This window comes from Marmota flaviventris, chromosome 7 (genome assembly GCF_047511675.1).
Source record: "Marmota flaviventris isolate mMarFla1 chromosome 7, mMarFla1.hap1, whole genome shotgun sequence".
NCBI classification, from domain to species: domain Eukaryota; kingdom Metazoa; phylum Chordata; class Mammalia; order Rodentia; family Sciuridae; genus Marmota; species Marmota flaviventris.
Genome location: NC_092504.1, coordinates 31,904,927 through 31,930,899, shown reverse-complemented (window position 1 = coordinate 31,930,899; position 25,973 = coordinate 31,904,927). Strand labels below are relative to the sequence as shown.

Below are 25,973 nucleotides of genomic sequence, written 5' to 3'. Positions count from 1 at the left end.
TTGGGACCGGACAGTTAAATGCCCATGGATTCAATTCCCCGTACCAAAAGAAAAAAAAAAAATTAGAATGGAAGCCAGGGACAGTGACACACATCTGTAATACCACAGATATGGGTGGCTGAGGCATGAGGATTGCAAGTTCAAGGCCAGCCTAAGCAACTTAGTGAAATCCTATCTCGATTTACCTCCCTCCTTTGTTATAACCTAACCAGTAAAAATAATCAATCACAATGTGATAGGAGAACAGAGTCCTAGGGAAATAAACTGGAGGCTCATGTAATAATCCAGATATATATCAAAGAAGACTTTTTCATGGAGGTATTGCCCAGAACTACAACCTGAAAGACAAGTATGAGTTAACAAAGCAAAAGAGGAGGTAAGGAGAGATCTAGGTAGGTATTCAGGCAGACAAGCTTCTGTACTAAGGCCTATATATTTAATGAACTCAGTATCTTAAGGAAGAAATGCAAGTAACTGAATAGGACTAGCATACTGAGGGCAAAGGGAGAACGTGACAAGAAAATGAAGACTGTAACTAAAAGCCAAATCATGAGGGTTCTGAAAGCCAAATCAAGTTCAGACTTTATCATTGCTTTCATTGAAAGCAATGAAAATCCACAAAAAAAAAAAAAAAAAGGTTTTAAGTAGAGTGTGTTAAAAGAGATGACTCTAGCTACAGTGAAGGAGAAAAAAATTGATTGCAAGACAAGACGAGAAGCAGGGAGGACCAGTCAAGAGGCCACTGCAGCAACCCAGGTGAAAGATACCAACCATGAAATAGAATGGTAGCAGTAGAGATTAAGAAAAGGAACAAATTCAAGTGACTATTATAAAAGAAAAAGATACAATGGGGTTCAATGATCAATTGGAATGTGAAAGAAGAAAGAGAATAAACATTAGAAGAGCGAAGAACATACATAACTAAGTGGTAGAACATTTGTCTAGAATGCACAAGGCCCTGGGAAGGAAAAACTAACTACAAAGTAACAGCAAAATTAAAGAAAAATATTTTCAAGAAAAAAAGACACTAAAAACCGTATTTTGGGGACTTGCTCAGTTTTAAGAAAAAAGAGCTTGATCCAATAGATGATCAAAGGTTATAAACATTTAGAAAAATGTTATATACATTTAGAAAAACAGGATCCACCATTAGTGTAGTGAGGTTTAGTGAAACTGGTACACCCAGGACCTGTTCTCAGCCAAGTGTTAACAATGTGGGTTCTTTGATCCAGTAATTCCATTGATTAGTAGTCATAAAAATCTAGTTAATTTAAGATGGGCCAAGTAGCCCACACCTCTATAAACTCCAGCCACTTGGGAGGCTGAGGCAGGAGAATGGATACTTAGCCAGACTCTGTCTCAAAATAAAAATGGCTGGGGGTTGGGCTGGGGCTATAGCTCAGTGGAAGAGCATTTGCCTAGTATGTGTGAGGCACTGGGTTCTATCCTCAGCACCACATAAAAAATAAATAAATAAAGGCATACTGTCCATCTACAACTATAAAAAAGTTTAAAAAAAAAAAAAAGGCTGGGGGTGTAGCTCAATGGTAAAGTGCCTCTTGGGTTCAATCCCCAGAATGTGGGGGAAGGGTAGAGTACGGGGCTTCAATCTCTTAATTCCAAATGTAAATTACTTTTAAAGGCATATTATAGATATTTACTGTTTCATAAAGCAAACTCAAGTTTCTTCCCAAATTTTAATGTTATTTTGTATATAAAAAGCTGAAGGCCTGGTGCAGTGGCACAGGGACACATAATCTCACCAACTCAGGAAGCTGAGGCAGGAGGATTTCATGTTGGAGGCCAGAGTAACCAATCTAACAAGACCCAGTTTCAAAATAAAAAACAAAAAAAAGGTTAAGGAATGCAGCTCAGTGGTAAAGCACCCAGTTCCTGGGGTGGGGGAAGTGTCAAGGGAAGGCAAAGCTAGGTAGTTATTTTCTAAAATTCACATTGACTAATAAACTGCATATCAAAAGATATGCATAATCATGAATAATCATAAAAAAGGGAAGGTTTTTTTGTTTGTTTGTTTGTTTGTTTTTGAGACAGGGTCCCCCTGTGGGGCCCGACCTGGTGTTTACCCAGGGTCTCAAGCACTGCATCTACCTACAGGCCAAGCTGGGCTTGAAAGAGAAGTGTTATAAGGAAAATAATTAGCATTTTTTAAAAGAAATGTACCTGCACTTATACTTATTTAACTTCTATAAGACACCGTGCCTACTTTAATGAAGAAAAACATGCCTTTACCATAACTCAAGTCATTTTTTTCTTTTTTTTTTTTAATATTTGTTTTTTAGGTGTAGATGGACACAATGCAGTGCCTTTATTTTGTATGTGGTGCTGAGGATCGAACCCGGGTCCTGCCCATGCTAGGCAAGTGCTCTACCGCTGAGCCACAATCCCAGCCCAAGTCATTTTTTTCAATACAGTTCAGTACTCCCATTCTCTCCCCTTCAAAGCAACTAAAATCAACAGGTGCACTAACTGATACTCGCAAGTACTGTATGATGATTTGTAGAGTTGGGGTTTTGTTGTTGTTGTTGTTATGATTATTGTTGTTGTTGTTCTACAGGCTAATCATTTTTTCTTTAATTGTAGCCTCCCTGCAGAAGAGCAGCCATTTCTTTCCTATTCTCCCACCACCTCCAGCATAGCCCCTATCCTCATATAGCACTTTAAAAGGCTCTGGCATAGGAACCAAAAATTGATTTAATTCTGACCTATAAAAAGGAAAGATGCAAAAAAAAAAAAAAAAGAACCACGCTTGCCAAAACACAAAATACACGTTTATATTTCTTGAAGCGTGTCAAGAATTCTTCTGGGGAAAACTGAGGTTAAAGGGGTGAGGTACAAAAGAGAGATGGTTTTAGAGAAAACACAGGAAACAATAAAAACGGGATGAAAAGGTTGATATTGGCAACAAAAGATAACCGTTTTTGTTTTTTAAGAGGAAGAAAAGGCAAGTGGAAACCAGTCATTGTTTTCTAAGAGGCCAGGTTCATCTTCTAGATTTTCTCCTCCGAGCTCAACCAATCCCCACCTTTTCTGAGTTAACCAGTCTCCAGGCAAGCAGCGCTTCTTGATTGGCTTAAAGATGTCGAGTAGAAAAGCCAGCCAATCCTGCCTTCAAGTCAGAACTGTGCTATGGAGACATTACAACCACTGCATGGCGAGAATGTGTACAAACCTGTCGGTGCTACAAAGATCTGATACTAGTTCTAAGAGGGTTGCCGAAGGGAAGATTCTTCAAAGCCAATACTGACCATGATCTGACATCTACAATTTTTCATTCCTCTAGCTCTCTTAAGGGAAAAACTCTTGTAACCAAAAACGAATGAGGATAAACAGTGTCCCCGGTGAGATGACTCACTCTATCGAAGTCGGATTTCCAAACCGAGAGCTGGGAGAGGGTCCCGAACAGAGAAGAGCTCGAGAATGGTCCCAAAGTTGCGGTGGGGGTGGGGAGTGGACGCGGGTCTACGACGCACAAATACTAGGGAAGGGGAACGTCTCCCTGCAGAATCCAAAACCCTTAGGTGTGGAGTGAGTGGCTGTGTGTTTGGATTTGGAAAAGTGAGTAAATAAACAGCTCTGCTAGGACTACGTGCTCGGGAAGGTGGCCTCAAGTTCCCAGAAGGCTCCGCCTGGGAAACACCGAAGGCGCGCGGAGGGGTGCAAGGTCAAGCCCCGGCGGAATCGGAGGGGGTGACCAGGGGGGCAAGAGGGGCGTGTCTGGGGCCTGGAGGCCCGCCAGGCACTGGGAGGCCGGGAAGCAGCCGCGGCGCCCGCCTTCGCCCGGCCTCGGGCTGAGTGCCAGGGCCCGCCTCTCGCCGACGCCTCACTTCCCTTCTGTCCCGCGGCCCGGCCCGCGGGCCGGACAGCCCGCGTCGGCCCCCTCGTTCGGAGCTTTGCTTTTAGTCGTAGCGCCACCCGCCGCTGCCTCAGGCCCTCCGCTTCAGCTCGGCGCCCCGGGATCCTTTCCCTCCCCGGCCCCTTCCCGGGCCCCGCCGCCTACCTCCCGCCCAAAGCCTTTACCTGCTCCTGGAGCGGGCGGAGGGCACCGAAGCCGGAGCCGCGTCGTCGAGTGTGCGACGCGGCACCGCGGGTCCGCAGCCCTTTCCCGCCGCCGCCACTGCGCTCTCCGGCGCCGCGCAGGGCTGGCGAGCAGCTGCGGCCGCGGGGGGGAGACGCGCAACGAGCGCGCGGAGCGGGGAGACACTGCCGCTCTCTGTCCGACCGGGGAAGAGCAGCCTCACAGGAGCCAGCCGCGAGAGGGCGGGTGGGCGGCCGCGTGGGGAGGGGTCTCTAAGAGTAGGCAATGGCTGCCACGTCGCCCAGGTGGATTGCCGCCCTCCGCCTCCCCCACACCCGCCGGCTCCCCGCCGCGACCTCTGGTTCGTTCCGGGGCTCCGCCAGGGCGCGTCGACCCGCCCCGTGGGGCCGGCCCGGGCGACCCGAGCCCGCCGGCGCTCCACCTCTCCCGCTCCCTCAGGAGAGCAAGCCCCGGCCTGGCCGGTTCTACGGCGTGGGGCCCCCAGCCCCCGCGGGCTGGCTCCAGCCTGTGGCTTTCCCCTTCCTAGTCAGGGGCACCGGAAGGAGCAAGCTTCTGTCCATTTATCAGGTTCTGGGGGAAGGCTGGAGCCGTTTCGCGCGGTTGAATGTAGCGACCCGGGGTCGGAATTCCTGCCAAAATAAGCAGTTGCTGAACCACGGCAATTTCCAGCCCTCGTTTCTCTCTCCCAAGCCCGAAAATCAAAACAAACACAAGGTCGTACTAGCCGGCCGAGCTGAGGGAGGAAATAGCAGCTGGGGCGGGCCCGCCAGCGTGGGGTCCCGGCTGCAAGTTGGGAGGGACGGCGGGCGGGCCGGACGGCCCCGCACTGCTCGCAGGGGCTGCTCACTCCGGGCAAAGAAGGGCCGCAGCCGTGGCGCCCAGCGCGGAGACAAAGGAGACGGCGGCCGGACCGAGGCTGCCTGCTCCCTACCCGCGCTGCCAACGTGGGTCTGAACTCGCTGGCGGAAACAAACGTGCAGGCACATTTGCATGTGGAACTGTGGGCACCGGCCTTTGCCCCCTGCAGAGCTTGAGGGTTTTTTTGTTTTTGTTTTTTCCTTCGGATGACAAGAAAAAGCAAGAGTATTCTCTTCCCTTTTGCGATTTCTATATTATTAGCCTGTCCTCCAAGCCTGCTCCATGTGTCCCCGTGAACTCTGTCTTCCCCGGTTTATTTGTTCTGTGTTCTGATATGAAGTATTACAGGTTATGAAAAATTCCCATCTTAGCTTTCTGACTAGTGATACTGATGGTTGTGGTTTTGCTTGGTGTTTTGTTTTTTTCCTTCCTCGGTCCCATCTCTTTGCAGTTACTTTGTATCCCATTTCGCAGAATAGAGAAATGAAATAAACTCTTGACCAAGTATTCCTTTTCTTCCAAAAGAAATGGTCTTTCAATATTGTTAGGACACTTGCTATAAACTGAGTGTAAATTTGGGGAAAGTGCAAGTGAATTTTTTTCTTCATTTAGATCTAATTGGTGCCCCAACACTATTCTATTGATTTTTCTAGAAACCTGTAAACAGGGAACTCAGGATGGTAAATTTTCTGATAAAATCACCCACACGAGGGGGGAGGGGGAAGAAGGGAATTTTTTTTTCCTCTCTTCTTTTTTTTAGAGATCTCTTGAGTTCCAGTGTTAAGAAATTACTATGCAAACACCTTTCTTAATGCTTTTACTAAATGTCAAAAACAAAAAATTGTAATAACCCAGAATCTCAATATATAATAGCCATTGCTGAGAACCTAATATTAGCTTTGCCTCTCAACAGCCCTTAATAGAGGCTAATAACTATAATATATGCCACTTTTGAAATGAAAGAACCCTAGTAATTATAAACTTCAAACAAGTCTAGCAAATTAATGTTAATTTCATTCATATGAAATATGTTCAACATGATAATAAAACTTGCATTTAAATTCTTTGTTTTCCTTTGAACATCTATTAAGGATTTATCACATTTTAAATCTGAACAATAAGAAATGAAGTGTTTTTAACATTGGAAAGAATATTTCAAGGCACAAAGACAACATCCGAGCTGAATAATTTTTTTTCCTTACTCTGCCAGTAAAAAGAAAAACGTCAATACCATAAAATTCTGAAAGTCAGACTCAAATGAAGAACAAAGCAATCTTTACTCAACATTCACAAGGCCAGCCTTCCTTTGTGGATGTTTATAAAGATTTCCTCCTCCCTTATTGGTTCAAATTCTAAGCCAATAGGAAAAGTACAACACATCTTTCAAAGGGAGAGGCAGCTTTAGGTTGACAAGGAATAAATGGATTGTTTTATGCTCATTCACATTCAAGATCATGTATCTTGTAATTTGTAAGAAGAAATTTTAAAATCTTTGAATTATTGAGTATCTTTATGTGGGTGCTACTCCATCTCACAATCTGCTCTCTGTAGAAGTCCAGCTGATTATATTGGTTATGCTATAATCCATTGTAACATTATTTAATTCAGGCTTTTTTTTTTTTTTTTTTGGAAGAATCTCACTTTGCTGCTCAGGTATTGGTCTCCAATTAAGGGATCCTCCCACATCAGCCTCCCCAGTTAACTGGGACTGATTACAGGTATGGGCCACCACACCTAGCTGGTTCTAATGTTTTAGATAAAAAGACTAGCCTTTAAATAATGAAGTTTATGTTTTGAAAAATGTCTGCAACTTTTGTAGATAAAATTGGTAAGGCATTATAAATAAACCTTTTGTATTTGTCTAATGCCACGTTTGGTCGAACATGATTTCCTTCCAACTGAAAGTAATCTCTGCCACCTTTATATTCTTATGGCTTTGACTTGGAGTATTCTAGTTAATTATAATTATTTACATGTTTACACTCTCCCTCACTAGATCACTAATTCCTTTAAGATAGGTCTGTTTCCCATTCAGCCTTGTATTCCTTGCTGCCAAACTCATCATACAAAATAAACGCCCCATGGATGTCTGCTGAGTGAAAGAATGAATAAGCATTTACTCTTTGACACAATATATGGCAAATCAAAAGAAAATCTGTCTCAGGAAGTTTTTCTCTTTTACATGTTAGTTCATAAATTGTTTCCATTCCCAATTAAATTTAGGATAAATTTGTTGCAAGAACTTCACTGAAAGAAAATAGGACCAACATATGTTGGAATGCTTATGTTTTTAAATTTCAAATCTGATGGAAGCTGAATAGTATGTAATATTGCTGTTATCCAAAGTGAGTGAGTTTCAGTGAATTTGCGTAAGATTGCTTTAGCGCTTGGGAGATTGCTCAGTGGTAGAACACTTGGAGCCCCTGGGTTCAATCCCACACACAAAAAAGAAAGCTGAGGCTGGGGATGTGGCTCAAGCAGTAGCGCGCTCGCCTGGCATGCGTGCGGCCCGGGTTCGATCCTCAGCACCACAAATAAACAAAGATGTTGTGTCCGACAAAAACTAAAAAATAAATAAATAATTTTTAAAAAAAAAGAAAGAATGAAAGCTGAAGGGAAGGGAGGTGTCACACCTGTCAATCCCACCTTCTCTGGAGGCCAACGCAGGAGGATTGCAAATTCAAAGCCAACCTTGGCAATCCCTGTCTCAAAAAAAAAAAAAAAATGAGAGGTAGGCAATGGGGAAAATGGAGGAACTGATTAGGCAAATAGGAGGGAAGGGGAGGGAAGGGAAGGGAGGGGGAATGAGGGCAGGAAAGATGATGGAATGAGGTGGACATCATTACCCTAGGTACATGTATTGACTGCACATATATATTGCGCAATGCTACATTGTATATAACCAGAGAAATGAAAAGTTGTGCTGCAATTGTGTACAATGAATCAAAATGCATTCTACTGTCATATATACCTAATTAGAATAAATTTAAAATTTTTTTTAAAGAGCTGGAGATGTAATTTAGTGGTAGAATGGTAGAATGCTTGCCTAGCATATGCAAGCCCCAATACTACAACAACAACAAAAATTGCTTTACCACACTCAACAGGTGCTGCAAGCTCTATGGCTTTGGGGAAATTACTTAAGCTTAAGACTCTGTTTTCTTATCTCTCAAATGGCATAATATCTACTTTCTGATGAATTAAAATAATACCTGTAAAAGTAAAGACTTATGGCAGTTATTATTACATATACTAGTGTACTTAGTCATGAGCAAAAAGTAATTTTCTCCACTTAATTACTTATCTATAAAAGACAGACAAAGTCAGTTAAAAAATAATAATAAGGAAATAATTAAATCTCCTGAGGGAAGGAATAAGGTACTAAGAACATCCAAGAAGAGGTAACTTTTCAGAGTGAGGAGAATGAAGATACTCCAGTCGGAGTTAAAACTTAACGAAAAACCAAATCTGACTATTTCTCTTCTGAGAGACTTAACTATTTACATTAGCTTTTCTCAAAAATTGTGAAAAAATATATAAGTAAAAGATAAATAAGTTATACATTTCTTTTAAACTGGAAGCCTTCTCATTGCCTTTCCTTTGAATAAATTCTCACTGCTTTTATGAGATAAGTGTGTTTATAAAACTTGAAGAGAGGGCACTGGCCCGGCGCATCCTCTAGGACATACCCAGAAGGCAGTCAAGAATGGCTGCTGTTGCAGCATCAGGCCCGGTATTCCAAAATGGTATTACAATGCTGCAGGATTCAATAAACTAGGCTTAATGCAAGATGATACGATATATGAGGATGAAGATGTAAAAGAAGCCATAGAAGGCTTCCTGAGAACCTTTATGATGACAGGATGTTTTGCATTAAGAGAGCACTGGACCTGATCATGAGGCAACAGATCTTGCCTGAAGAGCAGTGGACAAAATATGAGGAGGATAAATTATATCTTGAACCATATCTCAAAGAGGTTATTTGGGAAAGAGAAGAATGGGAAATGAAGTAATCATGTAGTTGAAATCTGTGGATATAGCTGTCCTCATAATATTTTTATGAAGTCGGTTAAATCTGAAACATACAATCTAAAAATTATTTCATCTGCATATATATTACTTTAAATAAATGTCTATCATAATAAAAAAAAATTAAGAGAGGGCTGGGTGCAGTTTCACACACCAGAAATTTTAGGGACTTGAGAGGCTAAAGCAGGAAGATTGCAAGTTCAAGACCAGCCTCGGCAATTTACAGGCTCTATCTCAAAAGAAAACGTTTTTAAAAGGCTGAAGGACTGGGGTTGTAGTATGTATAAGGCACTGGGTTTGATCCTCAGCACCATATAAAAATAAATAAAATAAAATAAGTTTGTTATATCCATCTGCAACTAAAAAAAAAAGTCTGAGATGTGAAGATAAAATCTAAATCCCTCAATCCCAGCCTCCAAATCCTGTTATTCCTGCAGGAATGGACCTGAAATAGGCCTTAAACCTAAGTCTTCTGAGGGATGCTCTTGAGAAGTAGACCTTTGTTTGACTCAGTTTCACTGTGTGTAAATGGATAGGCATGAGACAGTCTCCAAACTTGAAAGGGTGGAAATGTGATTGCCAAAGAGTATCTAAAAAGAAAAAGAAAAAAATCTTGATAATGCCAAGGATGGCTTCCTCATTACTAGGATAATCCTCCTCTGTTATATGATACATTCACAGATACTTCTGTATCTTTGCGAGGGATTTTATAGGAAGCCATACCTCAGGCTGGAAGCATATTGTAGTAGCTTCCAGCTTTATGTCACTCTAAATTTTCATGTAGTGACTGAGGATGTAGCTTGGTGATAGAGCAGGTACTTCGCATGCACAAGACCCTAAGTTCAATCCCCAATGTGCACATGTGGGTGAGCACGCACACATGCACACACAAAGTCAACAAGTATGGTTACAGGATATAAATTTTCCTTACCGGCAAAGGATATGCTTTGCGGGGCAGGTTGCTAAAGAGCAAACCCAGTGCCTATTGACATTTGACAAGTTTTGTCAGTCATGACATTCTGCTATTTGAGACAATCACACTCTTCCAAGTACATCCTACTTCCAGTGATGGTGAAACCATTGGCCCATATAACCATTCTCATTCATTTATCTGTGTCTGTACAACCCAACTCAAATGTTCTTCTTTATATAAAATTTTCCTGATGTCCCAAACACAATGAACTGCTTCTTCCTCAATCCTCCAGCAATTTGCATACATCTCTCTCATTCATTCGCAATAGTAACTATTCATTGGTGTACATCTTCACTAGAACTGTGAGCTCTTTTCCCCTAAAAAAGCAGCAGATATACCCACAGTAATTAGAAAATGTGTTTTTTTTTAAAGAGAGAGAAAATTTTTTTAATATTTATTTTTCAGTTTTCGGAGGACACAACATCTTTATTTTATTTTTATGTGGTGCTGAGGATCGAACCTAGCGCATGCCAGACGAGCATGTTACCGCTTGAGCCACATCCCCAGCCCTAGAAAATGTTTCTTACACATTGAAATGTAGTATACCCACTTTCAGGTACCTTCCTATCTCACAGTTTCCCTGTTAGTTGTACTTACTTCCATTCTACAAGAATGGACTTGAGAAATTACTCTCCCTCCCATGGCCACAGTTAATTAACCATGGTTGAATGTCTTTATCCAGTTAGCCCCTTCCTGAAAAATATCAGACTTGGGACAAAGGCTATTAGTAAAATCAAAATGGAAATGATAAACAAGAAAAAAAAAAACAGCACAATTTGCCATCACAGACAACAGGCTGGTTTCTAAAATATATAAACACTTAGAAATCAGTAGGGAAACCATTAGCCAGGTGTAGTGCTAGTACAAGCCTGTAATGCTAGCTACTCAGGCAACTGAGGCAGGAGGATTGCAAGTTTGAGGCCAGTCCCAGAAACTTAGCAAGACTCTGTCTCAAAGTAAAAAACAGTAGTTGTTTGGTATAGCTCAGTGGTAGAGCACCCCTGGATTCAATCCCCATTACCACACAAAAAATAAGGAAGAGAACAACAACCCAATAGGAAAAAACAGTGGACAAAACATAAAAAGGAATTCTCACAGCAAAAGAAATATAACTTGTTCTTAAGCATATTTTAAATCACATATGTTCCTGAGTTTTTTTTTTTTTATTGCAGCATGATTTGTAATAGCAAAACATTGGGGAAACCTAAATGTTCATCAATAGGGAAGTGTTTAAATGCAGGATTACACCAAAACAACAGAATCCTATAATATAAATGAATGATGGCATTCTCTAAGTGCTGATGCTTCAAATCTCCAGGATATATTTTCTATGGAAAATATGTATTTATTATGCTGCCATTGGTGTAAAAAGAAAAATGGAGAGAGGGAAATAGATAGCTAGATACATAGATAGATTTTACCACATGTACATAAAATACTTCTGGAAGGAGATGGAACAAACTGTTCCATTGGTTGTCTTTGAGAAAGTGAACTGAGTGACTAAAGGAAAGAGGATGGAGAGATTTTTCACTATACAGTCTTCCCTTGGTATCCCACATGTGATTGTTTCAGGACCCTTTGTGGATACCAAAATCCATTCAAGTCCCTTGTATTAAATGACATAATATTTCATATTATGTAGTCAATCCTTCTCTATGCTTTAAATCATCTCTGGATTATCTGCAAAACCTAATACAATGGAAATGCTATGTAAATAATTGTTAAACCATATTGTTTAGAGAATAATGACAGGGGAAAAGTCTGTATATATTCAGTCCAAATGTGTGGTTTTTGTTTTTTCTTTTTTGTACTGAGGATCCAACTCAAGGGTGCTCTATCACTGAGCTACATCACCAGCCCTTTTTAATTTTTATTTTGATACTCAGTCTCACTAAATTGCTGAGGCCAACCTTGAACTCCTGCCTCAGCCTCCCAAGTCTCTGGGATTGCAGACCTGCATCACTACACCCAGTAATTTTTCTTTTTTTCCTGAATATTTTCAATCTTCAGTTAATAGAACTTGCAGGTATGAAGGGTCATTTTGAATCAAATGAATATTTTCTATGTAAAAGTAAATAGCACTTGGACTGGGGTTGTGGCTCAGAGGTAGAGCGCTCGCCTAGCATGCATGAGGCACTGGGTTCAATCCTCAGCACCACAATAAAAAAATAAATAAATACATAAAGATTTTTAATAAGTAAATTGCACCTAAGTTAGCATAAAAGATTTAGGATTCTAGAGAAATTTGGTTTCTTTGCACCACTGAGTCTGTGGGTTTAATTCATGAACTGGGAACAACTGCATTGCGCATGGGAACTGGAGAGGAAAGGAAGCTGTTTTAAAGAATGAAGCCAACAAAGCAAAAAGATGAAGAGAAAACACTGGTCTCTGAACAACTTGGTTCCAACTCTTTCTTGGTGCCAGCTCCCCTTGGTTTCTTCAAAACATTCTTGTATTCTTATAATAAATCTCCCTCTTTTTTGGCCTAAACTAACTTGAATTGTTTTCTGATAGTTTCATCCAAAAGTATCTATTCTGGTAGTTTTCTGTAAATGCTTGTGGAAATGAAGTGAAAAAAATCTTTGTAATGGAGTTTATTTGGGTTCTCAAAATTTGATTATACGATTAAAGGGGGGGAAAAAAAAAAACTATCCAGGCCAGACACGGTGGTGCACACCTGAACCCAGGCACTCAAGAGGCTGAAACAAAAGAATCTCAAGTTTGAGCCCAGCTTGGGCAACTTGTGAAACCCTGTCTCAAAACAAAAAATAAAAATATGGGAGCATAACTCAGTGGTAGAGAATAACCGGGTTCGATCTGCAGTACAAAACCAACCAACCAACCAACCCCTCAATGGAAGGAAGCCAAATCTAAGGCCATTCTGAAAGACATTCACCCTAAGCTAAGGTGGTGTTGGCTAGTGGAAAATATAAGCTGGACAGGGGACAAGTAATACATCCACCTTTTAGACTTTACTTTTAGTCCCTGCCTAAGAACTTGACTGATCAATTAATGTTTGGTGAAGGCCTATCTGAAAGATAAACTCATGAATTTTGTTAATCAGGATGAAATTTAAGCATTAGGGAAAATTTTTATTTGTTTGGTTTGGTCTGGTGTGTTTTTGGTAGAAAGGCATTAAGGACAATTCCAGGTAAAGAGACCTTGGCTATCATCGTTTCAGCATATTCGAGTTTCCAAGGTCTAGGACTACTAAACACTTTGAGGCTAACTCCTTCAGAAGGTAATGTCCATTTCCTTCTCTCTCTACGTTTTCTAACCTACAGATGATACTATCTTCTTCTACTATTTTTGTCATTCTTCCCAGCACCAGCTAAGAAGTTCTTAGGGAAATTTCTGGAAGGCCCAGAATTATATTTACAAAGAAACTCCTAGAGTTAATGAAGTTAGATATATTTTGTATGAGCATGGTATCACAATGTATACTCCAAGAATTCAGTACAGAAGTTTCATGTATGTTCATGTATCTTTTACATAAGGTGAATTTAAACAATGACAATATTTTATCTGATATGAAATAAGTCAGAAAATAATTGCAATATGAACACTATAATGTAGAAGAGCACAATTTATTTCTTTTTTCATAGCCTTTTATTAATAACTTTTTATAAATAACCTACAAACTTTCCTGAAACAAAAGAAAAATGAATGTTTAAAATTAAAATAAAATTTCATTTGAGTTATGATTGCAATTAATAATTACAACAACAATAATAGCTAACACATAGCATCTTCTATGTGCCAGGTATAAGTCTAAGCACCTTATTTAATTTAGGGCTGGGGATATAGCTCGTGGTAGAGCAGTTGCCCAGCAGTGCATGGACCCTGGGTCCAATTCCTAGTACTGAAGAAAAAACACACACACACACAATTTATTTCTATAAATTCCACAATTTATTTCTATCACTGAAATTCACTGAAATTGAAAGATAGTGTTCTATAAATACTATAAATAGGGCTGGAATTTGTAGCTCACTGGTAGAGCACTTGCCTTGCACTCGTGAGGTCCTGGATTCAATCCTTGGCACCACATAAAAATAAATAAATAAAAATAAAGCTATTGTATCCATCTACAACTAAAAAAATTTTTTTAAAAAATACTATAAATACCAGGCTGTTATTCTCCATTCAACCAATATTTCTTGAAAACTTATTAGTAGGGATATTATAAAAGTGTAAGACATAGTACTTGGCTGTAATTTATCTGAAATAAGATATAGAAATACAAGTCATCATTGTTGTTATTTTTCTAAGTATATAGTAACATATAAGAATATATATTCCTGTGATTTGTGTTAGAGTCTTGAGGGAGCCCAGTAAATAGCATGCCCAGATTGAAAATAATGGGCAAGCATGCTGAGCACAGTAACCTACTCAGGAGGCTAAGGCAGGAGAATCACAAATTCAAGGCCAGCCTGGGCAACTTAGCAAGACCCTGTCTCATAATAAAATTTTAAAAGCACTGGTGGGGTAGCTCAGTGGTAGAGAGCTTGGCTAACATGTGCAAGTCCCTGGGTTCAATATCCAGTACTGAAAACAAAACAAAAGGTGTGTGATGGGAGAGGGGCAAGCATAAGGTAAATTAAAAGTTAAATATCACCTTGAATTGGTAAGGATTAGCTGGAATATACAGTTCATGAGAATCAAACTGACCTGTCACCTGAACTCTGAGATGAGATGAACTCACCCACCCTGTTCCACAGGCAGCACAGGGCCTCATTATGACTTTCATGGAACTGGAGGTACTTTTGCTTTTTTACTTGAGGAGTCCTCCGCCCCCATAAAAAAATAATATTTAAATTTTTATTTTGTGACTACATTGGTATAAATACAAATAAATTATTACATATTAAAACATTTTTTTCTTTGACTTAAAAGTTCATGTTTTTCTTCTGGTTTTAAAAGAAATTAAAACATTTTCATAAGCCTCTGAAAGTAATATGGACCCTAGACACTGTGTCCACTGTGTCTAATGGAGAAGTTGGCCCTAGGCAGCACACTGGACCAGGTAACTTCCATCCTGGAGGAAAACCTACACTCTGAAAGCAGGCTTACTCTTAAGAGGAAATGAGCCCAAATTGCTAGGTTGTTCTTCCTCTTTTCTCTTTCTCCTTCGTGTGTGTGTGTGTGTGTGTGTGTGTGTGTGTGTGTTGCTGGGGATCAAACCCAGGGCCTCTTGTGTACTAACCAAGTGCTCTACCACTTAACCATATCCCCATCCTCTACATTGTTCTTCCTGAATCTACCAAACTGATAAATTACTCTCTCCCTCCCTAGGAGTAAAGAGATAGCAAGGAGTTGCATCGTTTCAGCTCACCCCATACGAAAGAAAACTATCAGGAGAGAAAAAGAAACCCTTTCTTAGCAATACTTATTACTGAAATGGTTGCATTTGGTTTCCACAATTTTATAAGATTACCCGTCTAGCTTCGGAGGACGTCAAAGTGCAACTTTCTTTGGTAGTCCCAAATCCAGGTTTATCCAACACCAGCCACCTCCACCATGCTGCCCAAGTTCGACTCCAATGAGATCAAAGTTATGTACCTGAGGTGCATCTGTGGCAAGGTCAGTGCCACTCTGCCCAGGCCCCCAAGATCAGCCCCCTGGGTGTATCTCCAAAAAAAGTTGGTGGTGACATTGTCAAAGCAACTGGCAATTGGAAGGGTCTGAGGATTATAGTGAAACTGGCCATTCAGAACAGACAGGCCCAGATTGAAGTAGTACCTTCTGCCTCTGCCCTGATCATAAAAAAGCCCTCAAGAAGCCACCAGGAGACAAAAAGAAAACAGAGAAACATTAAAAACAGTGGAAATATTACTTTCGATGAAATTATCCAACAGATGCGTCACTGATCTTTAGCTAGAGAAATTTCTGGACCTATTTAAGGAGATTCTGGGGACTGCCCAGTCTGTGGGCTGTAATGTCGATGGCCACCACCCTCATGACATCATAGATGACCTCAGTAGTGGTGCAGTAGAGTCCCCAGCTAGTTAAGAAGTACATGGGAAAATATTTTAATAAAGGATCTTTTGACAACAACAAAAAAAAGATTACCCATCTAGCTGGTCACAGTAGTACTTACCTGTGACCCACCAACTCGGGAAGCTGAGGCAGGAGACTCACAAGCTGGAGGCCACTCTCAGTAATTTAGCAAGGCCCTAAACAACTTAGCAAAACCCTGTCTCAAAAAATAAAAACGGTTAGGGATGTAGCTCAATGGTAAAGTGCCCCTGAGTTTAATCCCCAGTACTAAAAAAAAAGAAGAAGAAAAAATTATCCATCTAAAACTTCTTTCTCCAGATTCCTCTACCAGAAAATTTTCTGATTATAACTAAGCTTTCCATGAAGCTATTCCTGCAAGGAAAGAGTGTCTCAAGCAACTGATAAAATACACAATCTGCTGTCTGGTTACATTTCTCATTATAAATTAATAAATTAGCATTCTAGTCTATATATTACTCTCACAGGAGACTGGATGCCTTGAGAATTCATGGATTCATTTAACTTTTTTTTTTTAACTGTTATTGAGCCCAAAAAGTTAAGTTTCAAAATCTGAACCATGTCAGCATGATCTAAGTTACAACAACCCTACCAGACTTTCTGAGTAACCAGTAAGATTTTATTAGCTGAAGTTCAATTCTTCCATTCTCTAACAATAGCACTCCCCACTGTCCCAGACTGCCTATCATAATCTCAAATCCTCAAATTAGTCAAGAGGGTGGAAGAAGAAACACTAAAGCAAAATTTTTCTGCAGCTATTGTTTTCTTCCAGTTCTATTCAATGACAAGTTATTAAAAATACATGGCTTTTCTCCATGGCTTATAATTAGGGAAGGGTTAGTCATTAGCAGTTAGTTCTTTGTAAAATAAATCGTATATTTTATGAAAAATTGTCTCTTAGAAATTTTTATGAGGGTTTCTTTGTTTTGGTTTTGGTTTTTTGTTTGTTTGCTTTATAGTACTGGAGATTGAACCCAGGGGCACTCCACGATTGTGCCACATCCCCAATTCCATTTATTTATTTATTTATTTATTTATTCATTTATTCATTCATTTATGATAAAAAGCAGGGACTCACTAAGTTGCTGAGGGTCTCACTAAATTGCCCAGGTAGGTCTTGAATTTAACAATCCTCCTGTCTCTGTTACTCCTCCTCCTGAGTCACTGGGATTATCATTATCATCAGCACAGTGGGCTTCATTTGTTTTTAAACAACCTCCATGGCCAGACAATGTATCATCTTGAATGACACAAGAGAGGACTGGTGATATAATAAAGGTTGGAATGGAACATCTTAATACTTTTATTCTTTCATTAAACAGAGCCACTGAAGTGCCAGCCAGTTATGTGCCTAACCTAATTGAAAGTTGGAAAGCATTATCTAGCTGTATGTCCAGAAGGAGAAGGAAACAGATTCCTTTGAACACTTATTAATCTCTGTCTCAATAACTGAGATTATTGTTCCCATTTTCAGAAGAAACTGAGGATCAGAGAGAATAAGTAACTTGTCAAAGTCACACAACTAGAAATCATGATATAATGTAGTCATGATTCAAACTCAGGTCTGGTCAATAAAGATTTCTTGAGTTCCCCACTCAGTGGTAAGCCCTATGAATTGGCATTGAGAGTACAACCAGGGTCTGCCCTTGAAAAATTCCATCCACTTCCTGCCACTGTGCCAGTAAGCCTACCTCCGCTACCAACCTAGTCCTTGGTTCAGTGGAAGAGACTTAGCGCCTCCTTTTTCTACGCTATAGACCACATCCCTACCCTTTATTCTCTCTCTTTCTCTCTCTTTTTTTTTTTACATTTTATTTTGAAATAAGTTTACACTTAACAAAAAAAGTCACAAAAACCATTGAGAGTTCATGTATACCCTTCACATAGCTTCCTCTATCATTAACAACTTGCATAACCACAGTGCAATTATTAAAACCAGCACATTAACATAGCTAAAATACAATTAACTGAACTGAACAACTTATTCAGATTTTACCACTTTTTCTCCTAATGCACTTTTTTTGTTTCAGGACCCAATCTGGAATCCCACACGACATTTGTTGATGTGTTTCCTTAGTCTCCACCAATCTATAATCGTTCCTCAGCCTTCCTTGATTTTCATGACCTTGATACTTTTGATGAGTTTTATTATAGTCTCTGGCTTACAATGGCTCAATTTGTAATTTTTCACCTTTAAGATGGTGAGAAAATGATCCACAGTCAGAAAAAAAAAATGTATTTTGGATTTTCATCTTTTCTTGAGCTGGTGATATGTGGTAGAATAAAATCCTGGGATGTAGCAGTGGGTGAAGTTCCCATTCAGCCACATGGTGTTGGGGGAGGGACAGACCACCAACACTCTATCTAGTACTGTGTTGCTAAGGTAAGATATTCAGAAAGTTAGATGAATTACACACATTTTCAACTTAAAATACTTCCAACTTTTATGTATGAGAGTTCACCAGAGAAACAGAATCAATAGAATATGTTTATATTTGAATATTGATTTATTAGGAAATGGAGTCACAAAATCAGAGTGAAATTTTCCACAGTGACTCTCTGCAAGCTGAAGAACCAGGTAAGTCAGTAGCATGGCTCAGTCCAAAAAAACAAAAAGCTCAAAACCAGCAATATTGTTAGTGTAGTCCCCAGTTGAAGGCCAAAGGCTCAGAGCCACCAGAGGACTGCTGGGGCAAGTTCTAGTTCAAAGGCTGAAAAACCAGAGTCTGATGTCTAAGGACAGAAGGAGGAACCAGAGTTTCCCCATTCTTGACCTTTCCAGTTCTATCTGAGCCCCAACCCCCACCCACACTAAGGATCTATCCCACTCATTTGCTGACCCACATGCCAGTCTTCCCTAGAAACACTCTTACAGACACACCTGAAGTTATCCAGGCATTCCTTAATCCAGTCAAGTTAACACCCCAAATTAACCATCATGGATGGGCTAGCCAGATATTACCAGCCTGAGTTCAGGAGCATCTGTAGTCATTTTGCAAAATGTTTCTCTTTATTTTCTTGTAATTAGACTTAAATCATGAATTGTTGGCAAAAATATCACAGAAGCAATACTGTGTTCTCAACAGATGATATCAGAGGTCAGTGTCTTATTTGGGATATTAGTCTTGATCACAGGGTTAAGCTGATATTTACCAGGCAGTAAAGTTACTGATGTTTCTTTTGTATTGATATAAATATCTTGAAGGAGATACTTTGATATTATGGAAAAATGCTGTTCTTAAACTTTCCACCACTAATTTTTTAAAATTTATTTTAAATCGGTATATATTATATGAGAATGCATTTTGATTCATTGTACACAATTGCAGCACAATTTTACATTTCTATGATTGTACACGATGTAGCATCACACCATATGTGCAGTCATACATGTACCTAGGGTAATGATGTCCATCTCATTCCACCATCTTTCCTACCCTCGTGCCCTCCCTTCCCATTTGCCCCATCAAAGTTCCTCCATTTTTTCCCATGTCCCCACTCCCCATCCACTTATCAGAGAGAATGTTTGGCATTTGGGCTTTTGGGATTGGCTTACTTCATTTAGCATGATGTTCTCCATCTCCACCCATTTACCTGCAAATGCCCCCAAATTTTATTCTCTTTTAATGCTGAGTTTCTTTATCCATTCATCTATTAAAGGGCATCTAGGTTGCTTCCATGAATTCAACAAAGTAGCAGGATATAAAATCAATACCCATAAATCAAATGTATATCTATTCTTCAGTGATGAATCCTCTGAAAGAGAAATTAGGAAAACTACCCTATTCACAATAGCCTTAAAAAGAAACAAACAAACAAACAAAAAACTTGAGAATCAACTTAACAAAAGAGGTGAAAGACCTTTACAATGAAAACTACAGAACAGAAAGAAATTGAAGAAGACTTTAGAAGATGGAAAGATCTCCCATGCTCTTGGATAGCCTAGCCCCTGGGAGGCACTGGGTTCAATCCTCAACACCATATAAAAGTAAATAAATAAAATGAAGGTATTGTGTTCAAGTACAACTAAAAAATAAAAAAGATTCAGTGGTAGATGGTGATATCAGTGGTGGAAAGAGGTGGCAGAGGGAGGGGGCAAGTAAAGACTGGACAGGTTAATAGCAATAAAAACAAATCATGTTTACATGTGAGAATTAGAGTTGTGGGAGGGAATGTAATTCTGTTATATTTCCTTGCTCAAGTTTCATACCAGATGTACTGATCCATGAAGTATTTGTTTCATAGTAGATGAGATAGCATTCCGCTCTGAACTAAAAGTGATTTTGGGGGTGGGGTGGTGCTGGGGATTGAACCCAGAGGTGCTTTACCACTGATCCACATTCCTAACCCTTTTTATTTTTTATTTTAAGACAGTTGTTTAGGGCCTTGGTAAATTGCTGAGGGTGCCTCAAACTTCCAATCTTCTTGCCTTAGCCTTCTAAACTGCTGGGATTATAGCCATGTGCCCAGCTAAAAGGGATTCTTTAGAAACATAACCTGCTTACCAATACCTGTCTTTGACTCATATTCTACTTTCAATAAAGCATGAAAGTGAAAAACTTGCTGCTCCTGTTGTGGAAAAGTGTCTTCAGATTTAGACTCCCCTCCCGCTGGAGGCCTGTGTCAGTGTTGGTAAAGGAGAGGCATCTGCATGTCTCCTGCAGTGAGCAAAGGACTGTCTCCTTGTTCGCTTCAAAGGCTTTCTGACTTAGTACATTTCAAAAAAGCAGGGAGAATGTTCCTTACATGTGTATCAGCTTCCTTCAGTTTGGCTTTTATTCATAAGTGGAAAATCAAATATTCCTTGTAAGTAAGTATCTGAAGTACATTTGAATAACAGACTTCTCAGAAAATTTGTTCTTCCCATTCTCCAAGTCAGCTGTTTCTTGGATCTTGTGTGTCTCTTTAAAAGGATTCTTCTGAAATGCCCTGAATGAATCTTTTAGATCACTTTGAAAAAGAAAAAAAAAAAATGAGTTTATGGATGGGTGTGCTATTTTATCCAACTCAAGTTTATTGTTATTAGCAACAAATAATCAAAGCAATACTCTTAAGAATATCAAAGGGGGCTGGGGTTGTGGCTCAGCAGTACAGCACTTGCCTCGCACTTGTGAGACCCTGGGTTCGATCCTCAGCACAGCATAAAAATAAATAAGTGAAATAAAATAATTGTGTCCAACTACAACTAAAAAAATAAATATTTAAAAAAAGAATATTAAAGGATGTTTAAATTAAAAAATTTCAGGAGTCTTGTTAAGGCAGTCAGGGTCTAACCTAACATGATAAAGATTTGGGCCTACTTTTTCCTCTATTAGATGCAGGGTCTCTGGTCTAATTCCTAGATCCCTGATCCACTTTGAGTTGAGTTTTGTGCATGGTGAGAGATAGGGGTTTATTTTCATTTTATGGCATATGGATTTCTAGTTCTCCCCGTACCATTTGTTGAAGAGGCTATCTTTTCTCCAATGTATGTTTTTGGCACCTTTGTCTAGTATGAAATAACCATATTTATGTGGGTTTGTCTCTCTGTATCAGTCAAGGTTCTCCAGAGAAAGAGCACCAATTAGAATTATAAGGAGAAAGATTTTTTTTTTTTTTAATAAGGAGAAAGATTAGTCACATCCCTAGTCCTTTTTGTTTATATTTTATTAAGACAGGGCCTCGCTAAGTTACTTAGGGCCTCACTAAATTGCTGAGGCTGGCTTTTCAAATCGTAATCCTCTTGCCCAGAAAGATATTTGAGGGAAATTTTAGAGGAAATGGTTTATAAGACTATGGAGGTGAGAAGTCTCACAAAAGGCCACTGCATTTTGGGGAACAATGAGAGCCAATGGTGTGGCCCAGTCCAAATTTTTAAAAAATCAGAACCAGGGACTGGGATTGTAGCTCAGTAGTAGATACTTGCCTAGCACGTGAGATGAACTTAGTTCGATCCTTAGCACTATATAAAAACAAATAAATAAACAAAGATATTGTGTCCATTTACAACTAAAAATATTTTTTTTTAAATCAGAACCAGAGGCTGGGGATGGTAGAGCACTTACCTAGTGTGAGAGAGAACCTGGTTTCCATCCCCAGCACCAAAAATAATAAATCAGAACCAGGACAACCAGTGGTGTAACTCTTAGTCTGAGGCCAAATACCTGCAATCCTGGATGACCTCTAATACAAGTTCCAGAATCTCAAAGCCAAAGAACTGAAATTCTGACATCTAAGAGCAAGAGATAGATGTCCCAGTTCCAGAAGAGAGGGTGAATTTGCCTTTCCTCTGCCTTACTGTTCTATCCAGACCCTGATCTCATTGAATTGTGCCAGATCTTCCTCATCCAGTCACTGATTCAATTGCCAATCTCTCTTAAAACACTTCCCAGACATACCCAAAAATGATGCTTCACCAACTATGCAGGAAATTTTAATCCTGTCAAAGTGACACCCCAAATTAGCCTTCACTCTCTTCCCATTCTGTGGTTTCTTGCTACTTTTCTGACTGATCCTTGTTGGTCTTCTTGGAAAATTCTTTTTTTTTTTGCACAGGAAATTGAACCCAAGGGTGCTTTACCACTGAGCTACATCCCCAGTTCTTTATTTATTTTGAGACAGGGTCTCACTAAATTGCTGGGAATCTTGCTAAGTTACTAAGACTAGCCTTGAACTTGAGATTCTCCTGCCTCAGCCTCACAAATTGCTAGGATTACAGGCATGCCCCATTGCACCCAATGTAAATTCCTCTTCTTATCCCTTAAATATTGATTCTTCCCTGACTCTTTCATCAACCTGTTCTCTCCATCTGCACTCCCCAGTTTCATGAATAATCTCATTGTAGCTAATGACTTAATTATCACATATATAAAAATGACTCTAAAATCTGGAAGCATAATTTAGCTTTGTCCAGTGGCACTAGAATCATATATGTAAGTGCTTTTTAGTCGATCTTCATTAAACACCCTGAAAAAAATTCAGGTAAACAAGTTCAATAATGGTAGTTCTATGTAATGTATTGAGGAAACTCCATACTGTTTTTTATAATGGATGTACTAATTTTCATCCTACTAATAAGGTACAAGGATTTCCTATTCTCCACATTCTCTCTGGTTTGTTTTCTTTCTTTCTTTCTTTTTGTAACAACTGTTCTAAAAGGAGTGAGAGGATACCTCATTGTGGCTTTTGTTTGCATTTCTCTGATGATTAGGTATGTGGAGCATTTTCATGTAACTCTTGGTAATTTGTATATCTTCCTTTATAAATGTATTTTTGTCTTTTTTTATATCAGGTCATTTGTTTTTCCTACTGTTCAATTATTTGGATGTTAACTCCTTATCAGTCAGATAGGTGGTTTGCAAATATTTTCTCCTATTTCATAACTAGTCTCTTAAATTATCGTTATTTGATAGGATGTACAGAACCTTTAAGTTTAATGTAATTACATTTGTCTATTTTTTGTTGTTGTTGTGCTTTTGGGTTCATATCCCCCAAAAAATATCACTGTCTGGACTGTGTATGCTGATGCACATCTGTAATCCCAGCTACTCTGGAGGCTGAGGCAGGAGGATTACCAATTTAAGGCTAACCCCAGCAATTTAGCAAAATCCTAGCCAGGCATGGTGGTGCATGCCTGTAATCCCGGAGGCTCAGGAGGCCGAGGCAGGAGGATCACAAGTTTAAAGCAAGACTCAGCAACTTAACAAGGCACAAAGCAACTTAGTGAGACCCTTTCTCAAAACAAAAAATAAAAAGGGCTGGGGATGTGACTAGTAATAAAGCACTCCTGGGTTCAATCCCTGATACCAAGAAAGAAAAAAGGGCAGGGAATGGTTAGGGGATGTAGTTCAATATCCAGAGCCATAAAATTAAATAAATCAAAATTAAATTAAAATTTAAAAAATAAAAAGGGTCATCAGGCACAAAAAGGCAAATATATAGATGTCACTTACATGTGGAATCTAAAATACTTGAAATCATAGAACAGAGTGAAATGGTGACTACCAGGGGATGGGGACATGGAGGTTAAGGAGATGTTGCAAATTTTCAGTTAGTATGAGATATTCTGGAGATTTATTGTACAATTTAAATTAGTGTCTGTAGTTATAATATTGTATCCTGTTTTGAAAGTTGATAAGAAAGCAAGTTTTAAGTATCTCACCACAAAAAATAAATGTTAATTAGCTTGATTAAGCCATTCCACAATGTGTATATATTTTAAAATATCATGCTGTACATGATAAATGCATGGAATTCTTATATCAATTTAAAAAATGATATTGAAATTGTATTCACTTGAAAGCTTTGCCACACTTTTTTAAGTATTTTCACTAACTTTTTGTCATCATTCAAGAATTATGCCTTTTTAAGTTAGTGCTCTATAGTTAAGACTACCAATAGTTTAAAAAAAAAGTGAAAGCTAAAAATGCATTTTACAAATTTATGGCCAATCCACCTGTAAGAACATTCTCTCATATTCCTTTACTTTTGATAGTTCTATTGAGATTTTTTAAAAACCATATAGAATTCCCTAGAATATTATTAGAATGAGTAACTAGGGTTTACTTCTTTGTTTGGGGGTCTGTCATCTACCTGGTTGCATCAAAAATAGTTCTCTTTTGGAAAAGCTCAAAATCTTAACTTAGAACATATATTCAGTGATATTAACAGTCACTAATAAGATGTGACTTGCTCTTTTTATTGTATTTTTTTAGCTGTATGGACCTTTATTTTATTCATTCATTTATATGTGGTGCTAAGAATCGAACCCAGTGCCTTCCTTACACATGCTAGGCAAGTGCTTTACCACTGAGCCACAGAATCAGCCCCTGTGACTTTATCTTTTTTTAAATAGTTTTAATTATGGTGGACACAATACCTTTATTTTATTTAATGTGGTGCAAAGGATCAAACCCAGTTTATCACCCATATTAGGCAAGTGCTCTATCACTGAGCTACAACCCCAGCCTGTGACTTAAACTTTTATAACATTTTTTTTCTCTGGAAAAAAAAATAAAAAGAGCTGGAAGTGTAGCTCAGTGGTGGAGCACCCCTGGGTTTTATCCCCAATAACACACACACAGACAAAATAACAACAACAATACTGTTTGGATCAATGTCATGGAGCTTTCCCCTGTCTTCTTCTAGTAGTTTTATAGTTTTTAGGTCTTACATTTGTCTTATCCATTTTGAAAATGGAGTTGATTTTTGTATATGATGTGAGAAGAAACTTTAATTTCATTCTATATGTGGATATCCAGTTTCAACAAGTTATTAATTTATAACCCATATCAGAACTGACTGGTTTTCCCTTGGGGTCAGACACAGTAGAATACATCTGTAATCCTAGCTACTCAAGAGCCTGAGGCAGGACTATTGCAAGTTCAAGGCCAACCTGGATAATTTAACAATAGCCTGTCTTGAAAATTAAAATAAGGACTGGGAGTGCAGTCAGTGGTAGAGCACTTGCCTACCATGCACAAAACCGTAAATTCAATCCCTAGTACTGCTAAGAAGAAAAGAAAGAGAAGAACTGATTTGCTTCCATAATTTTAATTTCACACTTTTTTTTAAAAGAGAGAGTGAGAGAGAATTTTAATATTTATTTATTTTTTTTTAGTTTTCAGCGGACACAACATCTTTGTATGTGGTGCTGAGGATTGAACCGGGGCAGCATGCATGCCAGGCGAGCGCGCTACCGCTTGAACCACATCCCCAGCCCTTCACACTTTTTTTTCCTTTTGTGTTTCTCTCTGGGGATTAAACCACTGAGGGGCATCTCCAGTCCTATTTTTTTTTTAATTCTGAGACAGGATCTCCCTAAATTGCTGAGGCTGACTTGGAACTTGGGACTTTCCTGCCTCAGCCTCCTAAGTCACTGGGGTTACAGGTGGGAGCTACTACACCAATTCAAATGCTTTTTAAAACTTCCTTTTCTATTCAATTAGTTTAAGACCTCAGATATAAATAAATTAATCCTTTTTCATACTTTTTAATAATATTTCTGAAATGTGACACACATTGTTAAAAACAACACTTGCTCTTATATCTAAATCACAT

At 39.1% G+C, this 25,973-nt stretch overlaps 1 protein-coding gene and 2 pseudogenes across 6 annotated transcripts in view; 2 read left to right on the top strand and 1 right to left on the bottom strand.

Moving 5' to 3' along the window:
• N4bp2 (NEDD4 binding protein 2) overlaps nt 1-4,124 on the bottom strand; it is a 74,273-nt gene extending 70,149 nt beyond the window's left edge. For all 6 annotated transcript variants that reach the window (XM_071614229.1, XM_071614232.1, XM_071614230.1 and 3 more), the window contains exon 1: nt 4,039-4,124. The gene's annotated coding sequence lies outside the window, so the exon portion shown is untranslated. The remainder of the gene's footprint in view (nt 1-4,038) is intronic.
• Nucleotides 4,125-8,653: 4,529 nt separating this feature from the next.
• LOC114093150 (cytochrome b-c1 complex subunit 7 pseudogene) lies at nt 8,654-8,928 on the top strand (annotated as a pseudogene).
• A 6,509-nt stretch (nt 8,929-15,437) lies between these two features.
• On the top strand, nt 15,438-15,929 carry LOC114093181 (large ribosomal subunit protein uL11-like; annotated as a pseudogene).
• Nucleotides 15,930-25,973: the final 10,044 nt, after the last annotated feature.